Below are 22,949 nucleotides of genomic sequence, written 5' to 3'. Positions count from 1 at the left end.
GCAGGGGCAGAGGAAATGTGAAAGCTCCCCCTGGGGAGGTGTAGAATCCCAAGGGATGGTCAGGGGCTGCTGGGTGGCTGAGGAAGAGCAAGCTGCAGATTCATGTCTTGGGATAAAATTCGGGGGGCCAGGATCTCCACCTGCCGTGTGACTTGAATAGTCATCTGTTCTGCTGGGCTTTGAGTTTTGTGTCCAAAAGGGCCCCATGTGGAGATAATTTTGAAGCTCCTTTTCAACCTGTGATTCTCGTGCCTGGAGCAGCCATTCATAGCTGGGTGTCCCCAAAACTTACCCTTCCTTGTAAATACTGATTTGTGGGTGTTAGAAGAGGGAAATCTGCATGAGCACATTCCTGGAAGACTAGAGCAATCCCAGGAGAACAACATGGAGGAGTCTGATCAGCAATAGTACATAGGGAACCCCTGGGAATGAATCTTCGAACCTTCTGTTGAGGTCACAGTAATTCAAATTACCTGAATCCTATGGTCACTTCCTGCATTCTCTGTGTACTAAGTTCACAAGCTACCCTGTTCTCACCCCATCTATTCTGTCTGTTGAGGGCTCTGTGCCTCTATGTCTCGTAACTCCCCAAGATGTGCTCTGGTTATTTTGTGGTGTGTTTGCTTAGCTGGTTTAGTTTTTTGTTTATTTTTAATACAAGATCTCTCTCTATAGTTCAGGTTGGCCTTGGACTCGATATATACCCAAGGTTGGCCTTGAACTCATGGCAATCCTCCTGCCTCAGCCTCCACCACACCAACATCCAAAGATAGGCTCTGAATTCAACTCGGTTCCGCTGACATGGAGGCCATACACAATTAAATGTCAACTATATGTTCCGTAGACCTGGCTCTCAGAATCCAGGAAGCACATTTTCTACTTCATTTATCCATCTGTTTCTCTGACCTCCCGTATCACCACCTACCTGCTCTTCATCATTCAGTCAACCAGGGCTCCCCCAACCCAACAGTACTGAGAACATTCTAGAGATCAAAGAAGATGAGACATGGAATCGTCTCCTTCCATAATCTTTCCTTCAGTCAACGTTTGTTGTACATCCTTCTCTCCCCCATGCCTGCTCCAGCACTGGTCACAGAGGTGTCTGACCAACACCCCAGGGGAGTCCGATGGCAGAGGAGGGGCTGTAGCTCGGGAACACTGGCCTGCCCTGTGGAGCGATCTCTTGGATGGTCCTCTCTGATTTTTGTGGCCTGCGGTATAAGGAAAGGGGACTCGGGAGCTTCTAACCTAAGACCAGCAGACATGCTGAGATCTGTGTGTGAACTGTTATACAGAGAAGTCCCAGGTGGCAGGTTGTGCCCAGTGCCTTAGCTGAGACTGACGAGAGCTGGAATGTGGCCTGAGGCTTCCATTCAGCCTTCAGCGTTTGGACCTGAGCTACAGGCCCAGTTCTCAAGAGACTGAAGGGGCCATATGAGCTTCTGTGTGCTTCTCCTGGTGTCCCGCTGCCCTGGGCAGGGATGGACAGGGAGGCCACAGAGTTAAAGAGCTTAGGCCTCTCAGTGAGTGTGGTGGAGGATAAACATTCCACACCGGCATTCTAATCAGGAAGGGAAGGGAGCTCACATTTAAGGGGCCACAAAATACCTGGCACTGTGTTTCCATGCTGACTCAATACAAGGCAGGGCCTCTGAGTGCCATTTTGTTGCTGTGAAGCAGAGGCTCAGAGAGATCGAGTGGTTTGCCCCACATCTAGTAGCAAGTGGGGGACCCTAAGGAGGTAAAGAGGAGGCCTGGGGACCCCGTGAGGGTCAGCAGCCTGCTGAGGAAGAACTCTGCTCATCACTCTTCTTGCCTGTTCATATTTTGAGCCATTTAGAGAATGGCTGGGTTTCTCAGTGACATTTGGGGCAGATAATCCTCGTCACGGGGATCACCCTGTACACCGCAGGCTGTTTAGCAACATCCCTGGCCTCTTCCCACTACATGTTGCAAACGAAAATGTCTGTGGATATTTCCAAATGCCTCCTGGGAAGCCCTGCTGCCCCTGGTTGAGAACCACTGGGTGAAGCTGTTAGGCCTGTTCTTAAGTTTCATAGGCTCTGCCTCTGACAAGATCCAGATAAGATGGAAAATGTCCCGGCCGTCCGTGCATCTGCATGTAGACAACCAATCGTGAAGATGAGGAGACGGACAGTGACCACAAACACAATTGATATCTTTCTTTGTGGAGGAGGAAAGTGGGAACCGGGGACTGAACCCAGAGAATGTTGAGTTACATCCCTAGCCCTGTTTTGATTTTTACTTTGAGACAGGGCTTCACTGTTGTCCGGAGCCGGCCTCGAACTTGTGACCCTCATGCCTCACTCTCCCCATAGTGGAATTACAGGACCACATGTCTGGCCTCATAGGTACCATGTGATAAGGGTTTAGTCCTATCAGCTACCACGCTAGGAAATCAATTTCTCTGTGTTATAGATGAAGGCGCTGAGCCTCAGAGAGTCCAGGTTACTCGCTCTCAGCGTCCATACACTGAAAAACTAGACTGTAACGGCCTGTGTTTCACGACTTGCGGCTCCTTCCTCCGTCTTCAAACCAGCTGTGCAGCCCCTCTTCCTCTCTTCGACTCTCCCAACCCCCTGTAATAGGACCTTTGTGATTCCTTTAATCTAGGATTACCCTCCATCTAGAGAGGCATCACGTCATCCTACTACGAAGTCTCTACCTTGTAAACTAAGTCCCTGGCTCTGGGATTGGGATGAGGATGTCTTTAGGAGGCCAAAGCTCAGCCTAATACACAGGATTTGGCTTCCTCTATAGCGGATCCCAAGGCTGATGCTCTCCACTGCCTCTGTAGCCTCCCCTGTACCACCTGAGCTCAGACACACAGCACCCCGAGAGAACCCGAGAGATCAGATGGGGGTGGTCAGCATTAGCACCACAGCATGAGACAGCCAGGAGCAGCTTGGTGACAGGAGCAGAGGGAGAGGCCTGGGTCCCCGGCCAGCTGGGGCAGGATGTGGGCAGGGGGCTCAGGGGGCTCAGGGGGCTCAGGAGGCCATGGGGTAAGCAGATTCCTTCCTGGCCAAGCAAGCTGACTTCATGAGCTCTGCAGCACCCACCTCCCACCTAACCTCCACTGCATCTGCTCCCCACCCTCCCCGGAAGCACGAGAACACTCCATCCGGCCATGCCAGCCAGGATTCTGTCCCATCCTTGGGACAGTTAATCCGTTTTCCCAGTTAACTCATAACCATTCTCAACTTTTCCTTTGCAAGCCTTTTCTCTGCCAAGAGCTTAGGAGGCCTCTCATGCTGTGCCTGGCTCCCTAACCAGGTCGGATTTGCAAGGTGTCTCCGCAGGCTGGACCCTCCAGGAGTGCACCAGTCCCATCTCCAGCTGGCTGGTTAGCCGGGCCTCGGTCCCCAGACACACAGAGCCTCTGACTCGGTCCAGCAACTCAGCCTCAGCTGTGACTTAGGGATGGGCTCTCCAGGCTCCTCGGATACAACGAATCTCCTGCCCTGCAGGAAAGCCACAGATAAGGAGGACAGATTCGGTTTGCATTACATCGAGAGAACTTTTAAGAACTGATCATCAAACACCTGCAGACCTTTGGAAGGTCAAAAAACCACAAATAAAATGCAGAGACAGTTAATGAGACCAATCAACAACGGGTGGAGGTGTTTAACACAGCCAATACGGGGAGCAGAAGAGAACCTCAGCATCCCTAGGAGAGATAAGATTTGCATCTGTATGAGAACAGGATGCTAGGAGAAAGGAATGTTCCAGGAAATTTAAAATATGACGAAAGAGCCGCTGGGAGGCTGAGGCAAGACGACTGCAAGTTAGAGCCCAGCCTCGGCAACTTGGTAAAGACCCTGTCTCAAAATAAAAAAATAAAAAGGAGCCAGGCATGGTGACACATACCTGTGATCCCTCTACTTGGGAGCTGAGGCAGGGGAATTGCTGTGAGTTCATGGCCAGCCTGCGCTACATAGTGAGTTCAAGGCCAATTTGAACTGCATAATGAGACCTTGTCTAAAAAAACAAAACAACCAACCAACCAACCAAAAAAAGAACAGGATGAGGAGGTAGCTCAATGCCAAGACCCTGGGTTTAATTCTCAGAGCCAGTATAGGGGAGGGGGATTAACAGAAGGGTTAGAAGAGAGTTCAGAAAATGTTTCATTAAATGAAACAAAAAAGATAAAAAGTAGGTGAAAATGGATTGTTCCAGGAGGTCTGACTTCCTAACAGGAAAAACTCCAGAATTATACATATATATGTATTTTTTTTTTAAGGATCAGCACTCAGATGAACCCAGAACAGGAGTCACATTAGAAGCTCTGAGACCTTTCTGCAAAATTCTGGAAACCGCCCCAGCCTACGGAGTGTGGAAGCCACACTAAATGTCAAGTGTGAGGGTGGACACCTACACACTGGGACACACAGGCTTCAGAACAACTGCCTCCCCAGGAAGCTCCTGGACCCTGTGCCCGCCACAGTGGGAGTGCGCGACCGTGACAGAGCCGGAGAGGGACAGCGAGCCTGGGGTTCCAACAGGAAGGAGCAGGGTGAGCCAAGCCCGGGCAGCACAAGGGGAGCAACCAGTCTGGCCGAGGGGTGAGGGGGAAGATGGGGACCCTGCAGCCCAGGAAAAAGACGACAGCAGTAAATTTGCTGACGTGTTTGTTCATGCTGACAGCTGCTCTCCTCTTCTGTCAGAAGTGGGGTTACATTGAGGATAGAAAGCTAAGCCCCTCCAAAAGGGGAGCCCTCCAAACGGGAATGAAATGTCCCTCCTCTGCCTCAGCCCCACCTCCACCCCATTTTCCACCTTTGGCAGAGGTGGTGGCCTCCTAGGATTCCACGGTAACCCACCAGCAGCAAGAACCCAACCAGCCCTAAGGGAACCATGGGGGAACCCCCCAGCATGCTGAGTTTCCGCCTGGCCTGTGCCTTCCCGGGGCCTCCTGCTCTCCCTGTACTAGGTCTCGGGGTATTCGTCACCCACTAAAACAAGATTATATAGATGTAACTGAATTTCATACACCATGGACAAAGCAACTGCAAGTTTCTGGGGGGAAAATAGGAGGCGAGAGGGCAGGAAACAATGCAAAGCCAGGCGGCGTCAGCAATCGCCTCGGTGCTCCTGGGCCGACCCCTATTTGTTTTATTTGGTTAAGAATCAAGGCCAAGCCAGGCATGGTGGTGCAGGCTTGTAGTCTCCACAAATCTGAGTTTATTCCTAATAGACCTTTAGGTGGTCTGGCTTTTGGCTTTCTGGCTTTACATCTTGCCTTTTCCAGGAGCTTGGCTTATCTCAAATTACTAAGTTTCCTAGGCTGGGCTTGAACTTGCAATACTCCTGACTCGGGCTTCTAGAGTGCTTGTAATCTTAGCATGTGGCATTCATTCTGGTCTATGGACCTAGTCTAAGGTCTACGGATCTGATCGCCTCACCTCCCAGCAGGGCCACCTTGGAATATGAATGTGAGGGCCAAGAGCCCTGGCTGCAGGTGAGGAGTCCTGGGTTCTGGCCTGACCCTGTCACTTAGCCTGTGACCATGGAGAAGCCACTTGTTCCATCTGGATTGCAGTTTGTTCTACAAAATGGGTGGCTGGGGCTCAGTGACCTCCCTCTCAGGCCCTTCCATCCTATACCTTCGAGGCTACTGTGCAGGCCAGGACATGGGCCTCCCCCCCAACTTGCCTGCCTCCCACCCTCTCGGGCCTCTCCTTTCCTGCCGGAGCCCGGCTCCAGGGAGGACACACAGAGGAACAAGCCCGGCTGTTCAAGCAGCTGTGGTGGGAGCTGGCCGGTGGCCAGTCACAACAGGGCCTGAGACACAGAGGGGCGTTTGTCCGGGGGCCTCACGCCTCATGCAGACCTGCGCTCTCCGCACACCCTTCCCCGGCACAGCGCCAGCCCCCAGCCTGCTTGGGTGGGGGAACATGGGGTCGTGAGGTGGGACATGGATACCACGCAGAACTGGGCGTCCTCCTGGGGGCCGGGAGCCTGGGCAGGGAAGGAGACAGAAGGAAGGCAGGGGCCATCTGGGGAGGGAGTCATGGGGAGGGTGCACATGGAGGGACAGGGCAGGTTTGGACAGGGCAAAGCTGGTCAGGGGTGATTACACTCTCTCCCTGATTAGCCGAGGACTTGGCCAGGGACTCCCAGCTCCTCTCCAGGCCTCGGCTTCTCAGCTCTGAAGGGCAGTGGCTCTCCTGTCCTTAGGCTTCAAGGACGCCACTGGAGAAAATAATGACCTGGTAAAGGCCTGGATGGTGTACTAGATCGCAGCAGTGTGGGCTCAGGGACCTAGGTCCAAATCCCACCTCTGCCTCTCTCATCACTGTGGACACGGAAGTCCTCGTTCTCGTGTCCCCATGCGGGTTGTAAAGACCAACTAAACACCAGTGGCAAATGCTGAGGCAGGAAGAGCTGGTCAGCGCCATGTTGTAACTTTTGGAGTCCAGCCAGCCACAGTACATTTTCCTAGCCTCTAAAATTTTTTTGCTCCCAGTGTGAAGGAAAAAAATCAAAATATTGGGCTGGGGCTATAGCTCAGTGGTATAAGGGTCTGCCTGGCAAGTGCAAGGTCCTGAGTTCGATTTCCAGTACCAAAAACAAAACAAAAAGATAAAATAAAAAATGCAAAGTATTTTCTTCTACCTTAACAAGTGCCCTCTCCTTTTAAAAGAAATTAAAACCTTCTTGAGGTCCTTAAAGTCTTGTGGGCTTTATCTACTGTGCCTGGTGGCTTTGCTGGTTCTGAGTTCTTTTGGTGCTGACCTGTCCTAGACACTGTCTCTGAGGTCCATCAGGGATCCCCAGGGTGCCCCACACCCCACAGGGCCACGCTTGGAACCTGTTTGTGTGGAAACTCTCGGTCTCGTGCTTAAAGCACAGGTGTGAGGCTGGCGGAATCCAGGTGCACCCACAGCTGGGAGCCCAGTCGTGCGGACTGGGTCCGACTCTAAGGCACCGGGCAGGCGGAGGAGGAGCACTGCCCCTCACAGTCACTCGCTGGTCCCTTCTTCTATAGTGACCACCACGCCTGGGGCTTTACCTTCATGATCCCACTAAATTCTCACCACACCCACTCTGCTTCACAAGAAGGAAACTGAGGCTCAGAGAGCCCAAGAACTCATCCAAAGTCACAGAGCTGCTGCAGAAGGATCTGGACCCGGTCTTCTGCTTCCCAGACCCACCTTGCTCTGCAGTAAAGCGTGGATGGGAATGGAAAAGAGACCTTCAGGGTGAGGGGATGGGGATGGGCGGGCAAGTGTGACTCAGGGGTCCTGGAGACATGAGAAAGCAAGAAAGGGACCCCGGCAGGGAAGAAGGGGCTGGGTGTGAGGTCACACAGGGGCCCCGTCCAGGCCTGAGGGACGCGGGCTGGGCAGGGGGAGGCAAGTGTGTGCGTGTGTGTGAGTGTCCAGAGCTGCCCAGGGTGTGTGAGGACCTTGGCCAGGCCAGCCACTGCTAAATACCCACAAGCCTCAGCAGACGCAGAGCTCGGTCAAAGCCTGCCCCATGCGGGGACCTGGCTGCCGTGGAAGAGGCCGCTGAGAGTCAGGAAGAGGTGTCTGCGGGCAGGGCAGGAGCCTGGGGCTGCACGTTCATCTTCGGAGCGAGATTCCTAGCTGGGGAAGGGCGCCCACCTCTATCCCGACTCACACCACAGGCAGGTGGGTCGGGCGTGTGCTCGGTGCAATCTGTCCACCCCAAAGGGAGAGGATGGAAGGGCCCTCTCCACTCAATCCTACCAGCTGCACAGCCAGCCCAGAGAACTTTCTAGAAACAAATCTGCCCAGGTGTCCAATGGCCTCTTAGCCTAAGATGACCCAACTCCAAACTCCTTAGCAGGCTTTTCCCTCTCCAGCAGCGTCTAGACCTGAGTCCCTAGAGTGGCAGCCACCTCACTGCCTGTCACCAGTCTACCACCCCAGTCGCCAAGCCCCTTTAGATTTGTCATCATTTCTTACACATTTTTTTAAGTCCCTTGCCTTTGCCACCTGCCCAGCTTTGGGTTCCTGTCTCCCCTGGCCTGGGTCCTGCTCAGCCTGCCTCTGCTCTGTGTCCTGCAGTCCTTCCCCACCATGCAGCCTCATGAAGCTTTAAAAGCCTCAGGGCTACGTCACACTAGAACTCAGGTTGGCCAGCGAGGCCATGCAGGGTCTGGAGGCTGGAGCTCCTGCAGCTTCCTTTCTGTCTGAGCCTAACTCGGTCAGTCCCTTCCAATCCTGCCCCAGGGCTTTTGACTATGTTGGCTCACTCTTTCCTCCCCAACTGACACTGCTGATGTTTAACCCAGGGTCATACCAGTCCCCAACACTGTACCCTCTGATGACTCTGGGCTCCTCTCTCATCAGAGCTTACAGTTGGCATCTCCTACTTGAGGAATAGCCGTGTCCCACCCAAGACCCTGAGCTTTCTGAGTATAGGGGCTATGCATGGTTTCTTTCACCTCTCAATCCCTGATACTTTGGGTGCTCTTTGCACATTGTAGGAATGAAGACATGATTGTTGGATGGATAAATCAATGCGAATGAGCAGTGGGTGTCCAGGAGTCAGTGGCTGACCTGCAGCATTGGGCAGAGGGCCTGTTGGCATTTCCCAACCCCATGGCCGCCACCATGGTGCAGATGTGACACTGAACCTGGGACGGCTGTGAGAGAAGGGTCGTGTTATGGTTTGTGTCTGAATATCCCCCAAAGCCTCACGCAGTCATGGACCTTGGAGTCACCCCACCTCGGAGCACGCTGATTATGGACTGGAACCTCCACAAACTGTGAGCTAAAAACTTTTCCTTTCTTAACTTTGGGTGCTGTGTATTTTGTCACAGCAACAAGAGAAAAACAGGTCATGAGTGGTGGTAGCATTTGAGTGGTGCTGGGTGGTCAGTGTAACCTCGGGCAGCAGGGTGAGATTCCCAGGGATATAACAATAGCTCATGTTGGCTTGTTCCTAACTCCTCTTCCCCTCACCACTAAGAACTGTATTTGATTGCACCATTCACCCCAACAGAGCATATACAACCATCTAAATTTACACAGCAGACCCAGGAAGACAAAGTCTCTGATCCAAGGTTCTCAAGGGAGCAGAGTGCGAACCCAGAGAATCTGACTCCGAATCTGATCTACATGCAGAGGCTTCTATGGTGAGAATGCACACTTAACGGGTGCCCGCTGTGTGCCACAAATAAGCCTCATGTGGCCGGAGGTGGACAGCATCATTTCCACCTGACAGGTGAGGAAACCGAGGTTCAGGGAGCTGCAATAACTGTCTAGCAGTTTCAGGCAGTGTAAGTGGGCAGAATGAGGTGGAACTGACACCGAATGTTCCAGCATTCAGGCTTCCTCCCCACTGTGCTGGACTGAACCCAGGGCTGCCACATGCACGCTAGGCGGGCACTCCTCCACTGAGCCACACTCATCATTTTTGAGATAAGTTCTCGCCGAAGTTCCCAGCTGGCCTTGAATTTGCAATTCTCCTGCCTCAGCCTCCCAAGGACCAGTGATTACAGGTATGTGCCACTGCACCTGGCCTGGGTTCAAGCTTTCAACCACTCCACTTCACTGCTTTGCTCAGTGGATGAGACTGTAGTTTTTACTGGGATTTTGCGAGGTGGAGAAAGGAAGAGCTACATTCCAGGACTACAGGAGTCTGGGGCGAGGGCAGGGAAACCTCAGGGAGAGACGTGTGGGATCTGGTGAGAGGACGGGGCCATGAGACACCCAGCACAGCCAAGCCCAGTACCCAGGGAAGGCCCGAGTGGAGATGAGTCATGCCGGAAGCACTGATTAAGCCTCCCCAGAGAGAGACTGACACACTTTGCTGTCTCAAGAATGCCCATGCTATGGATTCAAGGTGAGACGTCTGAAAACTAAGAACATTAGGGCCAGACCGGCCTGGCTCTGCTGAGCGGCCTTTGGAAAGTTTCTTAACCTTTCTGTGCTTCCATTCTTTTCCTGTGAAATGGAGGTAATAACGGGGCCTCCTGCACGGGAGTGTGGTGGAAAGAAATGAGATAATAAATAAAGGTCCTGGTGGTGTTGGGCATGCAGCACCTTTAGGGTATTTCATTTCTCTCCCCTCTCTACCGCTAAAAAGAGCTCCACAATCCCCCAGCTGCACCAGAATCAAGACTAAAGTCAGTGATGGTGCTAAGGAGAGGGAGGGGAAGGGAAGGGAATGTCCAGCTATCCCGTTTTGAAACACATCTGAGACAGGGGGAGAGGTATTTATTTCCATCTCCTTCCTGCAGTGTGGACCAGGTTATGTAAGTCAGCTTCTCAGGGCGTCCCCCTAGGGCCTCCAGGAGGGTGGCTGGCAGTGACATAAGTAAATACTTCTGTGCTCTCTGCCCTGGGGTAAGGTTCTGAGCAAACACAGGGCCTGCAAGGGACGAGGCAGGGAGGAAGAGGAGGAGGCCAAGTCTGGAGCGAGGGTGGGGCCAGGCGGTGTCAGGAGGCCCTCCCTCCAGGCCTGGCTGGGTCCCAAAGGCCGTGAAAGTGGACAAGTCAGCACCTGGTTAGCCGTGAGTTTTCACGGTGGCGTTACCTGGGGGAGAGGTCCAGTCCAGCCGGGAGGTTGGGGGCTGCAGGCTGTGTCCCCATGGACAGAGCGAAGGCCATTCCAATGCGGACACTGCCTGTCTCCTGCCATCCTGACACCTACACTCTCTCCTCCTGGGCTCTGGGGACGACTGAGTTTTCCCTCAAGGTGCTGTCCCCTGTCTCAGAATGTCCTCTGGTCCCTGTCCCATGCACAGGTAGGTGGCAGAGCAGACAGAGAAGGGACTCTGGAAATGGACTGGCTTAGTGACAGCACCCCAGCCTCATGAGCTCTCCACGGCTGTTTCCTCCACGTTCAACTGGGCTTTGTGGCTCCTGGCTCATCCTTTGTTGTGACCACCAGAGACAGCCATTGTCAATGACAAGGGCTGATTACTTAGCCATTCTGTGTCCACCAGGCGTGGACAAGGCTTTGGAGTCATCAGGCTCGTGGCAACACAGGAAGCCTGAGCAGCGAGCCAGTGCCAGAGCCAGGTGGGCACCCCGATGTCAGATCTCTTTGCCTTCCACACCTGCTCAAAGCCTCCTGCCATCTCAGAACAGTGGCATCTTGTCTCCAGATGCGCCAGTGCTTCCCAGCTGCAGCCCCCTGTCACTTCCAGAGATGGCTCCCACCCCACTTCCTCTTCTGCCCATCAGGACCTAGGTGGCCCCTGTGCCTGCAAAGACCACCAGAACATGTCAGAGGTGATGCTGGCAGTTCTAGGAATTGTCCTTACATGGCTGCCTCTGCTATCTGCCCCTCAGAAGCCCTGCCCTGGGGGCTGTCCCTGTCAGAACCAGCTGCCATGCTGTGAGAGTCCCCAGGCCCACGGCAAGGCCATGGGTGGACGCTCTAGTTGACAGTCCCAGCTGAGCTCCCAAGGGACAGCCAGCATCACTGGAAGCCATGTGAGAGACCTTTTCAGACACCTAGAGCAGACAAGCCCTCAGACATCTGACCGAAACCACGAGACCACCCGCCTGGCCCAGCTGACTTCATGGGGCGTAAGAGTAAATACCCCATCTTGTTCTGACTGATTTTACTATATTTTGTTTGATAGTATCAAGTTTGAGGGTATAGGCAACCACTTTGAAGGCAATAAGATTTACTATGATGCCCATTGTGGTTTGACTATTATCTTCTTTTGAAGTCCTGTAAGGTCTCGAATGTAGGTTTTATTGGTCTTGTTCTGTACTATTTTTTTTTTTTTGTTCTGTACTGTTTTGTTCAATTCTACTATACCTGAAGATATAGACAACTACTCTTTTTAAGATAGTAAGAGGGAGGCATAATGGTAACCATTGTTGATCACCTGGTATTCTGTTTTTGCATCATGTACTATGTCCATCCTTCTGTTCTGACCCTGTTTTGCTTTGTCACATTTTTTTTTTTCTCTTCAAAAAAATGTTATAAGAATTGTGGGAGTTTTTATTATAATTGATGATATAGGCAATTCTTTTTAAGATAGCAAGAGGCAGTATGGTAACCATTGTTGATCACCTAGTATTTTGTTTTTACATTATCTATTTTGTCCATCCTTTTGATTTGACTGACTCTGATCTGTTATGTCACATTTGGTTTTACTCTCTTCAAAAAAAAGTAATAAGAACTGTGGGAGTAATAAAACCCAATGTGTAATTGTCATTGTACAAAAGAAAGGAAAAGAAAGTGCTCTAAAGAATTATAACTGCATATATATTTAAGTGTATAAGGTAGATAACCGTATTACTGAGTTTTGTTGGATCATTGAACAGAACTGTTTGCAGTCTCACTGTTTGAAAGTCCACTTTATATGCTTTAATTTTGTAACGTGAACAACTATTTCTAAGATAACAATATGTAATTTATTAACTAGTGATTTCCTATTGTTTATTTTTTCTGAAATTCTGTATAACTTGTACCCTTTTTCTGTTTTTTTTTCTTTTTCTCCTTAAATACAAAAAGAAACCCTCCAAAAAAAAAAAAAAACTGTAGGAGTAATAAAACCCAAAAAGTGTAATTGTTATTGTAAAAAAGAGTGGAAAATAAAGTGATCTAAAGGGTATAACTGCATGTATATTTAAATGTGTAGGATAGAAAACCATATTACTGAGTTTTTGTTGAATCATTGAACAGAACTGTCTGCAATCTCACTGTATGAATGTCCACTCTGTATGCTTTAATTTTGTAATTTGGACAACTGTTTCTAAGATGACAACATGTAATCTATTAACTAGTGATTTCTTACTGTATTTTTTTTCTTGAAATTCTGTATTACTTGTACCCTTTTACTGCTTTGTTTTGTCTTTTTTTCTCTCTTTAAATAAAAAAAAAAAACAAAAAAAAATAGTAAGAGTTTATAGTAATCATGATCCCCCATTACATTGCTCTGAAGCCTTATAATGTCTGCATTCATTAGTTGGAGTGGTTTTATCCTAGTTTGTTTGATTTTATTATCTGTGATAGTATAAACAGCTACTTTAAAGAAAAGAAGACATTAGAATAGCCAGAGCTGATTTAGTATCATCTTACTCTGAAGTCCTACTGTGCTTCTGTTTTTCTGTTGCCTTTGGTTCTATCCTGTTATATCTTATTGGATATTATTATGTGTGACAGTATAAACAAATTTTCTATGGAAAATGAGATAATATAGTAGCCATTGTTCGTCCTCTGCTTTTTGGTTCTGAAAGCCCTGTAATGCTTTCATTCTCTTGAATGGCTTTATACTGTTTTGTTATGCTTGATACTGTTGTATATGAAACTATGTTCAACTATTTCAAAGAAAGAGACACTATGGTAGTTACTGTTAATTATGGGTTGTCTTGTGGTAAAATACTATGTTACTTTTCATTGTTCTGATCTGATCTGCTTTGTTATGTCCCCTTTTGTCTTAATGTCTTTAAAAAAAAAAAATTTAAAAAAAGGGTAAATACCAAGCTATTGTTGGAAGCCACCAAGCAAGTGGTTACACTGCAGTGACACCCAGCAGGCCAAGCTCCACACATGTTCCCCTCCGGCTTTTTGACAGTCAGAGACAGTCCACAGAACAGGCCTGGCCTCTGTCTCTGTCTTCCTTTTGTACCTGTCTCCTTTCCTACCTCAGCATGAGGAGCACCTGCTGGACCGGATTCCTGCTCTGCTCCGCATGGGGGCCTACTATTCATTTAAGGAGCACTGCTCTTGAAACTTGCTTCTTAACCTCAAGTGTACCCAACCTATCTCATTCCCCTGCAAGACCAAGGACATCAAGAGAAGAGTAAGTAAGGTATTTTCAAGAATTGCTGGGACTTTCAACTGATACTTTTTACAAATCCCTGTTATAGATCCCCTGGTGTGGTGTCTAGAAGCCTCTAGTCCTTGTTCCACACTGGTGGTCACTTTGGATTCCAGCAGAGCCTCTGCAGACGGACCACCCCAGCTTGAGGTCACCTCCCTAACTAAGCAGCAGCGATCATCTCAATGGCACCAGACTGCTCCAGGCCGCAAGGATCTCTTGCACAGAGCCAGGTCTGAGAGTGGACAACCAGATCCTGCCCCCTCAGCAACCCTATGAGAGCTGGCCCTGTTCCTTTGTTACCTTGTAGGCCTGATCTGCTCTGTCACTGCTACGTCCCCTTCAGTGCCTCTCTTTGAGCCAAAGTCCCCTGGATCATTTTCTCTTCCTTCTCAATGAAAAGTCCTGCTTGCTGGGTATGGTGGCACACACCTGTAATCCCAGCATTTGGGAGGGTGAGGCAGGAGGATCACCATGAGTTTGAGCCCAACCTGGGCTACACAAGCAATTCAAGGCCAGCCTGCACTACATAGCAAGAAGCTGTCTTTAAAAAACCAAAACCAAGCGCCGGGCATGGTGGCTCACACCTGTACTCCCAGGAGGCTGAGGTGGGAGGATCATTGTGAGTTGGAGACCAGCCTGAGCTACAAAGTGAGCTCAAGGCCCGCCTGAACTGCATAGCGAGACCTGGTCTCAAAAAAGACAAACAAAACAAAACAAAACAAAACCAAAAAAGCTTTGCCTGTATACTCACATTTCTTGGCCTACTTTTTAATTTCTATTATCACTGAGTCAAAGGACCTCACGTGACATATGCAACCACACTGGGAGTTCCAGGATCTGGGAGTGGCAGCCACCAGCCTTGTATTCCTGGATCTGGAAGACAGTCCCAGGTTCTGGAATTCAAGGGTTCCAGGAAGTCTTGTGATTCCTCTACCCAATTTTGGCGGTCACTGGTGCTCTCCAGCCTGGCCAGGGATCTGGGCATATTTAGAGGGCCTCAAGATTTCCCAGTGTTTTAAAAGAATGAGGTGTGTAAAATACCCTCCTTCCTAAAGTGCTGAATACCTTTCTGTTTCTGGCATGGGAACCTGATTTACACACCCTGCGCAGTGTGTAACTTTTCACAGCTCTGCGTGGGATCTCCTAGATTTGTTTCTTTTATTATTAAGGTTTTCCTCCCAGAGTATTTTCAGTGTGGCTCTTTGTGTGCTCCACCTTCTGAGGTTTTATTTACCTAAGAGTATTTTTGTTATGACCTCATGTTTAAATGACAGCTTGGCTGATTTGAAGATTCTGGGTTGAACAAGTTCTTTTCTTTCAGTTCTGAGCAATATTACTTCCTCTATCAAGTGTTGCTGATTCTTGCTCCTGTGTAAGTGGTCTGTTATTTTCTCTGCTCTTCCTCTGGGTTTTGTATTTTTATTCTCAACCTGATATCTCTGTGTAATTTTCTTCTTTATTTCTATTGTTGGTTATTCTGAGTCCTTCCAACCTGTGTTCATTCACTTTTCTGTAATTTTGAAATATTTAACCTTTTTTAAAAAGTCTTTTTGAGACAGGGTCTCACTATGCAGTTCAGCCTGGCCTTGAACTCACAGTGATCCTCCTGCCTCAGCCTCCAGAGTGCTGGGATTACAGGCATGTGCCACCACAGGTAGCTCCCAGATGCTTTTGAGGATAATTTCCAATCTGCTCATTTTGTCCATCAGTTAATTCTTCAACAGAATCCATCCTCATATTGTATGCCATTGACAGTATCTATTATTTTAAATAGTTTTTTTTCTTAGCTAATGTTTTGACTTTGTTCTCACGTAAGACTTTTTCTCTTCACTGTAAGCAGTGTTTTGTTGTTGTTGTTGTTTTTGTTTTTGGTCTTTTTGAGACAGGGTCTCACTGTGCTGTTCAGGCTGGCCTTGGGCTCACTTTGTAGCCCAGGCTGGTCTTGAACTCGCAATGCTCCTCCTGCCTCAGCCTCCCGAGTGCTGGGATTACAGGCGTGCACCAACATGGCCAGCTCTGTAAGCAGTTTTTAATGAAAACTGCAGGTGATTTCATTCCTCTGTCTCCCCAGTTGTCTGCTTGTTTGTTTTTCCTTTTTCCTTTCCTAGTGGATGAGATTTAGCTTCGAGTTCAAGGGTCTGTTCTTGGGTCCTTGTCTGGCTGTGGCCTGGTGACAGCCTTCCTGGAGGGTAAAGACCCACATGGAAGGTCCCACCACCAGCCTTTGCCTCCTGTACCTGCACAACACAGGAGACGTATTTCTTCCTGGAAACCTGGGCCACTCTGCTAACTCTCTGATCTCCACGTCTTCACCATCCCTGCGGGTGGCATGAGCTGAATGTGTGTTATTATAACAGAGAAGGGGAAGCAACCCTCCTTTGAACAAGGCAAGGTGCGCTGAAATGCTTTTTACCATCCGTGCCCAAGTCAGGAGTCACCGAGGGACTGAACTGCATTTTGGCCCCCGCTGCATCAGTGGTGGTAGAAAAAGGGATGAATCTGTGACTTCTTGTTCTCTCAAGAGTTCGTAAATTTCCTCTTTTATCTCCTTAAGTGCTAGTATCATGCTTTACTTAAAATTTGAGTCTAAGCCAGGCATGGTGGCTCACGCCTGTAATCCCAGCACTCAAGAGGCTGAGGCAGGAGGATCATTGTGAGTTCGAGACCAGCCTGGGCTACAAAGTGAGCTCAAGGCCAGCCCAAACTGCACAGCACGACCCTGTCTCAAAAAGAAAAAAAAAAAAATCTGAGTCTACCCGCTTCAACAATTCTGGTTCAGGTGGCTGATGTCTTTTTCTTAAGAGTAGTATACTCAGGTATACATGTGGGAAGGTGAATTGAGCTTCTCCTAGGAGCACCAACTGCCCGTCTTGCATTGTGTTGTGGGGGAACAGCTGAAGTGTAAGAGGGACTAAGGTTGGGCACGGTGGTGCACATCTGTAATCCCAGTACCTGGAAGGCTGAGGCAGGAGGATCGCCCTGAGTGTGAGGCCAGCCTACTATCTATCTATCTATCTATCTATATATATATATATATATATAGAGAGAGAGAGAGAGAGAGAGAGAGGGAGAGAGAGAGAGAGAGAGAGAGAGAAAGGGACTGGGATAAGAGTAGGATGAATCTAGGGCAGAAGGATCCCACCCTAGGATGAGCATGCTTGGGAACTTTTAGTTGGCACTCTGCCAAGTTTGACTGTCAGGGTTGAATATGGGGGGTTGGGGGTGGGGTAGGGTGTGGTTGGGGGGGTGGGGGTGAGTGGGTGGGGAAATGAGTATTTGCTTTTATCAGTTTCTTTCTGCACAAGGCCTTGAGCAGCCCAGACTACCTGTGGGCCACTGCTGCCCATTTCTGCATGAAGGGGTTGGACAGCTACTAGAACGCTGGAAGGTGAGGTTCCTCGAAGGCAGGCAACGGGAGGGCTCAAGTCCAGGCTGTGGTTTTTCAAGCTTTCATTCACTCCAGACAGAGGGCTCAGGCAGTGGCCGCCTCTATCTGTAGGCTCCACAAGTATGGATACAGCTTGTCAGGGATTGAAAAAAAAATCTCCCAAACCCTGCATCTGTACCCAATATGTACAGCATTTTTTTTTTTCTTGCTTTTTGGTTTTCTGGAGACAGGGTCTCACTATGCAGTTCAGGTTGGCCTTGAGCTCATTTTGTAGCCCAGGCTGGTCTCAAACTTGCAACAATCCTTCTGCCTCAGCTTCCTGAGTGCTGGGATTACAGGCGTAAGCCACCAAGCCTGGTTTTATATAGACCTTTTTTTTTGTTATTATTCCCCAAATGATACAATCTAACAGCTATTTCCATTTATATTCACACTGCCTTATGTATTATAAGCAAACTAAAGATGATTTAAAGTATGCAGGAGGTATGCAGAGGTGCTATGCAAACACTATACCATTTTACCGTTTTTATATAAGGGACCTGAGGAACCAGATGCTGTTATGGGGGGGGGGGCTGGATTGAATTCTCCAGAGATATCAATGTCCCAAAGTACCGTGCAGCTGATGGGGAGTCGGGGAAACTGGGCACAGTCCTTGCCCTCAGGGGAGATGCAATCTGACGATAGACTCAGACCTAAACCCTGGCACTGCCACCTGGAGAGCTCAGTCTCTCTTAGCCTCAGTTTCTGTACCTGTAGGACACCTGCAGACTGGAGAAGGACACGGCACATATCCCCTGGGAGCCGGAGGCTTTCGGGAGAAAATGCTGCCAAGTGATTAACACACAGAAAGCTCTCAAAAATGTTAACTATTGTTGTTATTTTATTTTGTTTTGTTTTGTTTTGTTTTTGACACAAGGTCTTCCTATGTAGTTTAGGCTGGGTTTGAATTATATAGCCTACACTGGCCTGAAATGCACAACAATCCTCCTGTCTCAGCCTCCTGTTTTCTGGGATTACAGGCATGCATCACCACACCCAGCTTGTAGTTATTATGATGATTAATATCATCATAACTAGAGATGAGGTTGGAATTTGGTCCTGTGGGCAAACTGGTCACCGTCAAGGTCTCCAACTAGAGAGAAGCTTGGGTTGGGGCATCTAGAATTTCAGAATGAGAGGATGAATGGATTTGACTCTCAGAAAACCAGCATGACATGGAGGTGGAGGAGGAGGAAAAAGAAAAATAGGAGAAGGAGAAGAAGGAGGAGGAGGAGGAGAAAACCAACTAAGTCCATTTTTCAGAACAAACTATCAACACCACAAGCTGCTCCAATTTCCACTAAGTGGCCCCTTTTCCTAGTTTTTTGCTCCTTTCCTCCCTTTTCCCACGTCTCTTTTGTTTTATGAAACAGGGTCTTGCTGTGTGGCCCAGGCTGCCTTTGAACTCACGACCCTTCAGCACCAGGCTGGCTGGCATCTCTGTTTTTCGCTCACTCACCACGCAGTGAGGAGTCTGGGGCTCCTCCAGCAGGGTGTGGGGCCGCAAACCTGCTCAGAGAGGGAATCCCAACGCCTCCCTGGCTGCCTGTGTGATGGTTACTTCATCTCTCTCCAGCTCTGCAGAGAACCAGGGAGGCACAGCCCCTCCGAGGGAGCTGTGGGTGGCCGGGGGCTGAGGCATGCGGAGCATGTAGCCCTTCCTGTGTGGGCACAAAGGGATGCCTCAGCAAACAAGCGCTGACCATTCCTTGGCCTCTGTAAACTACAGGCTGAGCACCCAGGGACCTCCAGGGAGGACGAGGGGTGGGGTACAGCAGAGGGGGGCAAGTCACACAGATGCTTTCACTGCATGACAACTGGGGAGACGCCACCAGGTGGAGACAGATGGAAGCTTCAAAGGGAGGCCACCCGTTTCCAGGGGTTTGCCACGCCCAATGCAGCAGCAGAAACTGTCCCCTCCAGACTCCCAGTGCAGCAAGTGTCACGGGCAACCCGAGGTCAGTTGCTCTAACAGTTGCTTAGCAGGCCCCAGACTCGAGGTCCCCCGAAGGCGCGCTAATTGGACAGTGGTGGCCCTGGAAGTTCTCACCTCTGGGTAATGAAGCAGGAAACCGAGGCTCAGGGATGCTGATCTGGTTTAAACCAGAGCCCAGGAGAGGAGAGTGTCCCTGTGTGTCTCCCCCTCACTGCTGCACCGCTGCCCAGGGCAAGGCTGGCCCTGCAGGGTCCACATGGGTCCCTGGCCGGCTGTGCTTCTGCCATCCCCCCCCCCCCAAGGCCCCAGGGCTCAGGTGTGCCCAGCCCAGGCAGGAGGCCCTCAAGCAGGCCAGGGCCAGCTACAGAACAAGCCTCTCTGTCTGAGCCACTGGCATAGCTTCTTTTCTGTCCTCAGGTCAAACTGCAGCCACCACCCCTGGGCGCGTGAAACCACATGAGAGGTTCCAGCTGCGCTGCCCGGCTCCTGCCTCTCCGCTTCACCTATGCCCGGCCTGGCTCAGGAATGCAAGGAGCCCCACCGGCGGCCAGAGCCTGGCTCCACGCCCTTCCTGGCTTCCCGTCTCCTCCTCCTGCGCACCTAGAATCCACACTGGGGACCAGGGGTCCATTTCACAGCAATGAAGAAGGCTCCATCCTAACAGACCCAACAGGGCCCCCAGGGCGGGCTGGGCGGCTGCACCGACAGCGCATGCGGCTCCAAGGCTGGCCGCAGTGCTGGCTCTGGGCAGTGCGCACCGTGCACCTCCGGACCCGGGCGCAGCTGGCCGGCCACAGCGCAGCCCCACGGAGAGCTCTTCAACAATAAAAACAAATCTTTTAAAATGAAACATGCATAATTGTGGTTTTCTTTTCATGAGAGGTGAGGTTTTTAAAACATAAAAGTTTAGGGCTCGGGATTTAGCTCAAACGCTTGCCTGGTAAGTGTGAGGTTGTGAGTTCAATCCCTGATACAAAAAAAAAAAAAAAGTTTACCGAGCAACTTGAAATCCAGTTTACCTTTCTATCTCTCCCTCTAGTATTTCATCCCACTTTATTGAGGGACTAGGAAATACAGAAGTATTGCTGTATGTACAGTTCCCAGCCCACCTAGTGACAAAAGAATGTGGAGTTAGGAATCATGGAGACTACGTCTGACCCTCTGTGAATCCCGGTCTCCTCACCTCTGAGATGCGGGGTGCCCTCTATTATATTCTGGGGTTCCACTAGTTCTACCGTTCCATGACTGCTCTGGTGCAGTGGGGTGGGGTCATCATGTACGATGCTTTCTTCTCTGGGTTGAACCAGGAGCAGCCACAGAGTACCCAGCCTGTCCCCAGCTGTACCGTGTCACACTTTGATGAGACGGATCAGAGGGGTTACACCCCTCCGGTGGGAGGTGAGTGGGGATGAGACAAAAAAAAAAAAAAAGAAGAAGAAGAAGAAGCTCCAGGTCAGTTTTGGGGCTCTCCTGTCTCGGAGCCAAGAGCCCCAGTCCACAGTGGAGCTGTGTGCATTGCACAAATGCTCTCTGAGCACCTACTGTGTGCCAGCTGCTCTGCCTGGTGGGGCACTGAGGGGTGAGGCAGGCTTGGTCCCTGAGCCCACGGAATCCTCAGCAAGGCACGGATCTCAAGTGAATGAATGAGCATAAGCACTTACAGAAAAGACTACATGAAGCCTTTTGTGGCTCTTTGTGGCTCTTTTGTGGATACAGTGTCTGTGGCTTCGGCGGATGTCTCTCCCTCTTCTGCCTCAGACCTTTGCTTCTCACATATTCCCAGTCACCCTTAGAGGGCAGGAACCCCCGTGCGGTGCCCGAAGATTATCAGAAAACCAAAGGCACCTAACTTTGTCTCAAGAATGCAGCTTCCTCTAGGGCCAAGGCGGAAGTGACCAGTACTGTGGTGAGGTCAAGGGGAATCAGCTGTTGATAATGAAACCAAGACATCAGGTGCCCCCGGGACCTAGCCCAGTTCCTCAAGCCCGGCTGGCCTCAGGAGGAGTGGGGTGGCTCCACCCACTGCCACCTCCCTGAGCTCACCTTCCCAGGAACCAGGTGCCAGGCTGCTGCTGGGGACACAGACATGGACCGATGACGTAGTCCCTGCCCCAGGAGCCACTGTCTAGCAGAAATTAACAGCCTGCATTTATTGAGTGCTTACTATACACAGACCTATCTGACAGTTGGTTGAGAAACTGCATCATTTCAGGAGCACAGACACAGAAGGATGCAGAGGGAGGAAGGGGCTTTGCCCAAGACAGAGACCGCCCAGACTTCAGGGCCACACTGATTCTACAGCACAGACCTCTCAAATCCCACCTCCTCCAAGGAGCCCTCCGGGAACCTTCCTCCCAGGCTCCTGGACTTCCTGGGTCTCTCTAAGTCCGCGTGCTGTTGTCTCAGCCGTTCCTTCCTCCCGCGGGTACCCCGGGACTGGAGTTCTCCCTGCATCTTTCTTCCCTTATTCAGTGAGCACCCCCACAGCTTTTCCATCCACTTGAATTTGCTGATCTGAACTGGAACCCTGGGCTCCCCCACCCCGGTGAAGGGGGTTTTCTTTTCACTGAACCTCAGATCCTCAAGGGCGGCCTCCGCAGAGGTCTACCGCTAGGACACCGTTTGCACTGAGGAGACAAGCGCTGGTCAAAGGCCCGACTACCTCTAGGCTTTTCCTTGGGGAATTTAGGTTTGTTGATTGCACACTTCGCGCTCCCTCCCAAAGCGGGCTGACTGTGGGGTGCATGTGAGTTTGCACCCCGGTGTCCTTAGTCACCCTCGTGGTCCGAGGCCACGGAAGATGGGAAAGCTCGGCCTCCCTCCCGCCACACAGGACCACCGCCCCGGCGCGCAGACGCTGGGCGCTTCCTTCCTCAAAGATCAGGAGACACTGCGGACCCCTCACGCCCACCTCCCGAGCCCGCCTTCGCCCGCCGGGCAGGTGCCCGCGTGCCCGCGCCTCTTACCTGCTCGGCGACCCGCTCGGCCTCCCGGCCCCGCCGCGCTCCCGGGCTCGGTGTCCACTGCCGCCGCCGCCCACGCTGCCCGCCGGGACCCGCCCCGCCCCGCCCCGCCCCGCGCGCGCAGGTGGCCCCGAGCAGCCGCCGAGCTGGAGCCTCGGCGCCTCCCTGCGGTGTCCCGCTGCTCCAGCCCGGCTGCTGGTGCAAACTCAGATTCCCACACCCTGGGCGCGGGGTGCACCAGCCACGACTTCTCAGAGGACCTCGGGGACCCCACGATGAGGTGTGACCGAAAAACAGGGCGCGTGCTTAGAGTTTTAAACAATTATTGTGGTGAAAGATACATTGTAATTAATCCCCCCTCAAAATATTCCCGCTCCCTGGGACTCACTCATGCCAATGGCCTTGTCACTTTGTGAAGCAGTTCTAGAAGTCTCTTTTCCTGTCTTTACTGGCTCTGTCCTGGCTGCCTCAGTATACAGACTCCATGCAAACCATTTACCTTTCAGGGGCATTTAGACTTTGGGGAAGACTCAGAAGTTGCCTGGTGCCAGATCCCCTGAATTAAGCGGGTAAGGATGCACTATAATGTTTCCTTCCAACCTGCCTTTTGGTTGGATGACGCTCGGCAGTAGCATTCACTGTATTTTTGATCACACCTCTTCGAAGACATAAAAGAGGGAGTGCAAGAGGCAAGGCGGTGTGGGGTGTCTCGGGGGGTTAATGGCACTGTGTCTTTTACTGTAATAATTTTAAAAATGTAAACATTCGCTGTGGCTTTTGCTCACCCTTTGCTTTTGCACCAATGCGAGCTCTGGAGAGCCGTGCAGGATGCTGGTT

The 22,949-nt window shown here is 50.8% G+C and overlaps 1 protein-coding gene and 1 long non-coding RNA gene across 4 annotated transcripts in view; one reads left to right on the top strand and one right to left on the bottom strand.

Annotated features, from left to right (window-relative positions):
* Positions 1-22,198, bottom strand: part of Ncmap (non-compact myelin associated protein) — a 34,779-nt gene extending 12,581 nt beyond the window's left edge. Inside the window, exon 1 of the mRNA XM_003471122.4 lies at positions 22,116-22,198. The gene's annotated coding sequence lies outside the window, so the exon portion shown is untranslated. The remainder of the gene's footprint in view (positions 1-22,115) is intronic.
* LOC134472961 (uncharacterized) lies at positions 4,271-12,480 on the top strand. Of its 3 annotated transcripts, none has more exons than XR_010043018.1 (5): positions 4,271-4,537; positions 7,013-7,226; positions 8,480-8,761; positions 8,998-9,840; positions 10,745-12,480. It is a non-coding gene; the product is annotated as an uncharacterized LOC134472961 (long non-coding RNA). The 3 variants fall into 3 exon arrangements; XR_010043017.1 differs by having other exon boundaries at positions 4,277-4,537; positions 8,998-9,496; XR_010043016.1 differs by having other exon boundaries at positions 4,272-4,537; positions 8,998-12,480.
* Positions 22,199-22,949: the final 751 nt, after the last annotated feature.

The sequence above is a fragment of the Cavia porcellus genome, unplaced genomic scaffold (assembly GCF_034190915.1).
Source record: "Cavia porcellus strain 051 isolate PalLab524CR breed Dunkin Hartley unplaced genomic scaffold, mCavPor4.1 scaffold_25, whole genome shotgun sequence".
NCBI classification, from domain to species: Eukaryota; Metazoa; Chordata; class Mammalia; order Rodentia; family Caviidae; genus Cavia; species Cavia porcellus.
Note: the sequence above shows the minus strand (reverse complement) of the source record. Positions and strands in the feature narration are given on the sequence as shown.